The following is an 8,100-nucleotide window of genomic DNA, read 5'->3' on the forward strand; positions in this document are numbered from 1 at the left end:
AAAGCATTGCATCAAAAATTGTACTTAAACAGGAATTGTACTTGTACAGAAAAATTGGGCTGATGGCATCACCCAGAACCTGTTCTTCCAACATATCAGCGGAGGAGGAAGAGGATAGACAATCAACATAACAGGACAGTCACTCAGCATCAGCATAGGCAGTCTTGAAGGGATGTGATATTTCAAAAAAAATTATTCGGTTACATCAGCTTCAGGTGCTTGGTAGCTGTGGGTGATCCAAGACTGATTCATCTTGATGAAGGTCAGTCGATCAACTGATTCGGTGGACAGGCGCACCCTGTGATCGGTAACAAAGCCACCAGCAGCACTGAAGGTGCGTTCCGAAAGAACGCTGGATGCAGGACAGGCCAGTAGCTCAATTGCATACTGTGCAAGCTCTGGCCAGTGATCCATCCTCAAGACCCAGTAAGCCAGAGGATTTTCGGTGGGAAAGGTTTCCAAGTCTGACCTTGCCCCTAGGTATTCCTGCACCATGTAAATCAGACGCTGGCGATGGGTGATCATACGTTGGGGCTGCGGACTAAAAAATTGTCTGAAAGCATCAGACGGCCACCTTCTCCACCACTCCTTCTGACCGATGCCTCAGCAACACGTTGTCCAGGACCAGGAGTTTGTAACCTCCCAGTCTCTGGGAACGCGTTGCACAGACCTTTCTGCAAGGCCTCCCGGAGATGTCTCATCCTCTGCTCCCTCTGCGATGGCAAGATAAGGTCGGCAACCTTACCCTTGTACCGTGGATCAAGGAGAGTGGCCAGCCAGTAATGGTCCCTCTCCTTGATCCGAAGAATACTAGGATCCTTCCGCAGGCTTTGCAGGATCAGGGAGGCCGTGCAGCGTAGGTTAGCTGGGGCATTCGGTCCGGAGTCCTCTGGGTCACTAAGGAAAACATGATCCGCAGCTACCTTCTCCCAGCCACGTACAAGTCCACGTGTTTCTTGGGACTGTAAATCATCCCTACAAGACTGCTGCTGAGTGCCAGCCTCCACCTCCATGCTGACACAATCATCTTCCTCCTCCTCTTCCTCCTCCTCATCCTCTTCCTGTGTGATAGGTGGCACAGCACTGTCTGGATAAAGGGGGCCTTGAGAGGCAAGGAAGTCCTTCTCTTCCTGCCTCTGTTCTGCCGCAAGTGCCCTGTCCATTATTCCACGCAGCGTATGCTCCAAGAGGTGGACAAGAGGTACAGTGTCACTGATGCATGCACTGTCACTGCTCACCATCCTTGTGGCCTCCTCAAACGGTGACAGGACAGTGCATGCATCCCTGATCATGCCCCACTGGTGTGGTGAGAAAAAACCGAGCTCCCCTGACCCTGTCCTGGTGCCGTCGTCGCACAGATACTCATTGATGGCCCTCTGCTGCGTGTGCAGCCGCTGCAGCATGGCCAACGTTGAGTTCCACCTGGTGGGCATGTCACATATAAGGCGGTTCTTGGGCAGGTTCAACTTCCTTTGGAGCTCAGCCAGCCGAGCACAGGCATTAAATGATCGGCGGAAATGCACACAGACTTTCCTGGCCTGCTTCAGGACATCCTGTAAGCCGGGGTACCTGCCCAAGAACCGCTGCACCACCAGGTTAAGGACGTGAGCTACACAGGGCACATGGGTCAGTTGTCCCTGTCGGAGGGCGGAGAGGAGGTTGGTGCCATTGTCACAAACCACCATTCCTGGCTTAAGCTGGCATGGCGTCAACCACCTCTCGGCCTGCCCCTGCAGAGCTGACAAAACATCCGCCCCAGTGTGGCTCCTGTCCCCCAAACAAACCAGCGCAAGCACGGCATGGCATCGTTTTGCCTGCATACTTGCGTCGCCCCTGGAACGCCTACGGAGCACCGCTGGTTCTGAGGACAGAGCACTGGAAGAGGCCATGGAGGAAGAAGAAGAGGCGGGGGTGGAGGAGAGAGGTGTGTCACAACCAATAGTAGCATTTTGGAGGCGTGGTGGCGGAACAACCTCCAACACTACTGCACCTTGCCCTGCATCCTTCCCAGCTGCCAGAAGAGTGACCCAATGGGCTGTGAAAGACAGGTAATGTCCCTGTCCATGCCTGCTGGACCATGAGTCAGCGGTAATATGCACCTTACCGCTGACCGCCCTGTCCAGCGAGGCAAGGACATTGCCTTCCACATGCCGGTAGAGAGCCGGAATCGCCTTCCGTGAGAAAAAGTGGCGTTTGGGGACCTGCCACTGAGGAACCGCACATTGTACAAACTCACGGAAGGGGGCCGAGTTTACCAACTGAAAAGGCAGCAGTTGAAGTGCTAGCAATTTAGCCAAGCTAGCATTCAACCGCTGGGCATGTGGATGGCTGGGAGTGAACTTCTTTCGCCGGTCCAGCAGCTGGGGCAGGGACATTTGCCTGCTATAATCGGACGTGGGTGTACCGCTAGCAGAGTTCCCGGAAGCACTTGGCTGTGACACACCTAATTCTACACCTTCATTCCTCTCAGAGCAGGTTTCAGAGAGGACTGAAGATCTAGTGGGGTTGGAGATGCCAGCTGATGAGGAGCAAGGAGAGGTCCGCTTTGTTCTTTGGTGTGGGTCTTTGAGGTACGCTTGCCAACGAGCTGCATGGCAGGTCAACATATGTCTGGTCAAGCATGTGGTGCCCAAGCGGCTGATGTTTTGGCCACGCGAGATACGCTTGAGACATATGTTGCAAATAGCAGTGGTGCGGTCTGATGCACTCGTCTCAAAAAAAGGCACACACCAAAGAACTTTTAGAATAACGCGCAGAGGCAGCGCCCTGCACAGGCGGAGCTCTGTGGTGTGATTCAGTCAGTGTGCTGCCCCTAAGCTGGCCCCCGGAGGGCATCCTGCCTCGTTAGACATGTGCCTCCTCCTCCTCTCTCCTACCAGGCACCCACGTGGAGTCAGTGCCCTCATCATCCCCCCTCCCTCTTCATCGCTGTAGCAAACCTGGCAGTATGCTGCAGCTTGTGGAATATGACTGCCAGATTGCTGTCCTTCTTGAGCATCCCCTCTCTCTGCGCTCACGCTACTGCCTTCCTCTAGCTGAGTGTCATCAGAGCCCACAAAACACTGGGCATCCTCCTGGAGCATGTACCCAACACTGTGCTCAAAGAGTTCAGGAGACTCCTCAGGAGGACGTGGTGGGTCTAGGGAAGGAGTCACTGATGATGACGACATTGAGAGGAGGGAAGATGATGCGTTGGCAGCTGCTTTGCTAGTACCCTGAGACTGGGTGAGAGAGGATGAAGAGGGCTTGGTCATCCACTCTACCAAGTCGTTGGCATGTTGCGGTTCAACATGTCCAGCTGCCGAAAAGAAGGACAAGCATGTCCCATGGCCACGTGCTGATGACAATGCACCGCGTCCACGACCAGCACTGTTGTCTCTAGACACAGAGCCTGCTTGCCCTCTTATCGGCTCGCGCCTGTCTGCCTCTCCTTGCTGGCCTTCCAGACATGGTAATGGCCTGAAGGGAGTTGGGTAAAACAGCAGTGTAATGGAGTCACACAACACCCACTAAGCCCTGCAGATGGCTCTATTAGAGAACAGCAATAAATGGTAGATACAGGTGTATATTGTGCTGGAGGCACAAAAAACCCACTAATTCCTGCAGATGCCTTTTTTATAGAACACCAGAGATAAAGGGGTATATACAGATGTATACTGTGCTGTGCTGGAGGCACACACAACTTCCAATAATAAGCAGATGGCAAGTGGGCTCAAATAGAGAAGAGCTAGGTGGATATAGCGGTGTGTACTGGGTACAGAGCACGCAGACAGCACGTACAAGCTCCTAACACTACTGACTGCAAGCTCTATTATAAAAGATAGATCACTAGCTATATAGGTGAGGTGAATATAGCGGTGTATACTGCGGTCAGGGCACACAGACAACAACCACTACACAACAGCAAGATCGAAAATCGGCCGAAAACGATCGGTGTGTACTGTGTTGAAGGTACACAGAACACCCACTAACTGCTTCAGACGCCAACACACTACACTAGGCCGCCGCGCTGGCGGCCTTATATAGTGTGGGGCGTGCACTACACAGCCTGAGCTATGATTGGCCACAGGCATCCTGCCTGTGGCCAATCATGGCTCTCCTCGCTGCTGGCGCTGTGATTGGCCAAGCATGCGGGGTCACAGTGCATGCTTGGCCAATCATGAGCCAGCAATGCACTGCGATGACGCAGTGCATTGTGGGCCGTGAGCGCCACACGAATTTGGCGCGAACGGCCCATAATGTTCGGAATTCGATGTGAACACGAAACTCATCCCTAGTCCTCGAATACAGGGAAGGCCGCAGCATCCGCAAGTGACCAAAACGGCCAAAGCCACAGCAATTGAGATCAAACATGATGTGATAAGTCCAGTCCATTTACTGAACCATCCTTCAAGCCAGTTTGTGAATGGATCATTAATACCTGAGTTTTTCGCTAATTCATTTAATAGAGCAGTCAGTCCTTCCAAGGCTCTGGTCATGGTCCCTCCAGGAGCTGTATTGTTAGAGATAAAGGTGCCACACAAATGCCACCAAACATTTTGCATACCCCTCCTTTTTCAACTAGGACCATATCTAAGGCCATTCAGTTCCGCCATACCATTAAAGATGTGGGGGCCAACTGTTCTGCTAGGCCCTTCACAGCATCCCTAGTATAGTTTACAAATCGTTAGTTCTAGTATATATAGTTAATCCAGTCAACATTTTTGTTTTATAGTCACCCACCAGCAAAGAGACTCAAACCCAGCTGTCACCTGATTCCTGGCCTTAAACTCATCCGACACCCCGCAAGGAACCCCAATCTCATCTATGTAGATCTGAGAGTCAAATGACACTATGGGAGAGGTGTCCCTCTGATACCATTGGTGACTCTTACTCCATGGATGTTCTGACAGGATCCTCAGGGGCATAGCCAGCTGGACCATAGCGCAATCCCTTTTTAGGCATTGGCCAGTATCCTAGCTCGTGGTTTCTTACCCCCCACACATCCACCAGACATCAGCTCTCTGAATGTCATGTTCAACCCAGTCACTGTTGTCCGTGTTAATCCTCTCCACACAGTAGTCATTGGGTAATGACCCAAGATCCACCCCACTACAGTTCCCTGGGAGTGCAAAACAAGTAAAGTTGCCCGGATAAGCGGTAACCGCTGGAGGCATCTGAGGTCTCTGTACTGGGGAAACGACAAACTCCATGTGTGACAGGTAGAATTTTGTTTCAGGTTTATAGCTCTTGGCACAAACTAAACAGTTTTCCTTTTTTAGCCCTTGTACACACGGTCGGAGATTCCGTCGGAATGTTTCCTATCGGAGCGTTTTGTCGGATATTCCGACTGTGTGTGGTCTGCATCGGACTGTTTCCGTCGGACCAACTTTTCCAACTTGCCGGAAATATATTTCCGACAAAATGCTCCGATCGGACATACTCTGATCATGTGTAGCCTACTCCGACGGACAAGGTGCCACGCATGCTCAGATCAAATTCCTAGACCAAAGCTATTGGCTACTAGCCTGAACATAGTCCCATTGTAACGAAATAACGTCATCATGTTATGTACAATCGGATTTTCCGACAACTTAGTCCGACCGTGTGTATGCAACATCACTTCCGGAATTAATCCGTCGGAATTACTCTGACGGATTTGGTTGTCGGAATCTCCGACCGTGTGTACAAGGGTTTAGAGAGTTTTAACCATGTACCTCAACCATTCTAACCACCCCCATAGAATACAACCACTGATCTTCCTTCCTCGGCTCCGTTTAATGTTATCAATAACTGGTTAAAGTTCGTACTATGTGTCCAGGGGGAGTTGGCCGCTTCTGTAATTGAGTCTTTCCTTTATTCCACTCTTTTTAAGCTTTTGGTAGATTATACCCCCAATCTTAATACACTGTGGTCCACAGGGCCTGATTCCATGCTTGACCTCCCGCCCTATTCCAGAGCCAGCAAATGTATTTATCTGCCAATAGAAGTCCTCTAGCCCCAGTAGTATCCCCACAATCTGCAATCTGACAGAAGTCTACCAGTATAGTGCTAGTTATTCCCTCTAAAAAGGTTAGATTCAATGCTTTTCCTGTTCTTTCCCAATCCAAAGGTTCCTCTGCACTTCCATAACCTATAACCCCTCTTATGGATGCCTCTGCAAGAGTCACCAGTAACCCAAGGATAAATACTGTCCCTTTCATCCTAATCAGCTACAGAGTTCCAGCGGATAGGGAAGGGGAGGGAGACTTCATCGGTTTGAGACAAGTCCAACCTTGTGTGAGACCTCCCTTTGTAGCCGGATTTTCTGAACCTCTTGTAGCCAACTGGTCCTACTCTGCCTGTAAAACCTTTTTGGAATGGGACTGGTGAATCCAGGTTTACCTCTCTGCAATCCTTATCGCAGTAGGGGTAGTTAAGAGGACTTTGAAAGGACCATCCCACCTTGGGGAGTACCACTGCTTTTTCTTATTACTTTTTGTTAAGACCCAATCTCCCACCATGCACCTTTTCATCTTCTTGAATTGGACCTTCTAGGACAGAACCAAAATCATTAGTACGTCCTTGTCTTAACAACCTAGACATGCATTATGCTAGTGTGTGCTCAGACTGCTCAGTAGGTGTTTCATTTGATTGTAAGGGTCTTACATGGCCTTCCATGTATCATTTCAAATGGGCTTAAAGCTTCTTTTGTGGGTGTGATATGCATACTGGTCACAGCTACTAGTAGGCAGTACATCCAATTTTTACCTGTTTCTTCCATAGCTTTTCTCAGTTTGCTTTTTAGAATGCCATGATGTCTTTTCACCAATCCAGCTGATTGTGGATGTTAGGCACAATGGTATTTCACTTTAATTCTCATCACTTCTGTCAAATGTTGTATAGTTTTATTTACAAAATGGGGTCCATTATCACTATCTGCACTTCCTGTCGGGAATATCTCCACCCATTTGGTCAGGGTGTCTGATTACCAAACTATTTCTTCCTTTCACATTTGTCTAATTCAATCAAATCCATGCACATGTGTTGGCATGGATATTGCCGTGTGGGGAACTTCCCTTTCCATGGTCTTATGCCTCCCCGAGCATTGTATCTATCATTTATATATATATATATTTTTTGTAGTTAGTGAAGCCATATCTCAGTCATCCCCCTTTTTGACACACGAGTAACCCCATGTGTCAATACTGCTGCATACCTAAATAGGGATTTTGGCAATACCGATTTTCAATCAGGTGACATGTAAATATTATCCATTGTGCAACCTTTTGTTTTCCAATATTTCTCTCTGGGGGGTGGGGGGTGCATTCTGCTGCATATCAGTAAGGACTGTATGATCTATCTCTATGGCTTTCTCGTTCTGTCATTATTTGTGTTTTCTTGTGCCGCTATTTTGGCCTCTTTTTCATCTGCTCTTTTATTTCCCTTTTGAGATGGGGTCTGTATATTTTGTGTGTGCTTAACATTTGCAGATTACAAGCTCTTTTGGAAACTCTATTGCATTTAAGGAGTTCTAGAATGAAGTCTGTGTGTGAAATTGGCTAACCACTGGAGGTGACCATTGTTGTGCAAAAAACATGTACTGTTGAAAAGGCATATTGACTGTCAGTGTATATGGTTACGGATTTTCTTTCTGATCAAATGTATGCTCTTGTCAGTGCTACAAGTTCTGCTACTTGTGCTGAATAATGTTTTGGTAATTGCCTAGCTTCCAAAATTTCATCCTGTGTCACTACTGCATATCCAGTTGCATGTGTGCCATCTAGATTTTTCATACTAGAGCCATCAACAAAAAGTGTCATGTCAGGGTTAGATAATGGTACCTCTTTCAAATCACTTTGTGGCATGTTTATGACCATCACAAGGAAGTGGTAGTAGTGTGGATGGGTTTAATGTAGTCTGTATTGTTAAGTGAGGTTGTGTCAAAAATGTCATACAGGAAAGGTGTTGTGCTGGGCTCAAATGTGATATCTGTGTTGTAAAAGGATAACAGATGCTGCATGTGGTACTTTAAGTGTCAGCGTGTGATATATAGCACTATAGATGCTGAGGCCTTAACTGCTTCAGCTGCAGCTACCACTGCCTGTACACAGGGTGGAAGTGCTCTAGTTACACTGTCTA

Source organism: Lithobates pipiens, unplaced genomic scaffold (assembly GCF_037356315.1).
Source record: "Lithobates pipiens isolate NorthernLeopardFrog02 unplaced genomic scaffold, aLitPip1_a1.2 Scaffold_16, whole genome shotgun sequence".
Lineage (NCBI taxonomy): Eukaryota > Metazoa > Chordata > Amphibia > Anura > Ranidae > Lithobates > Lithobates pipiens.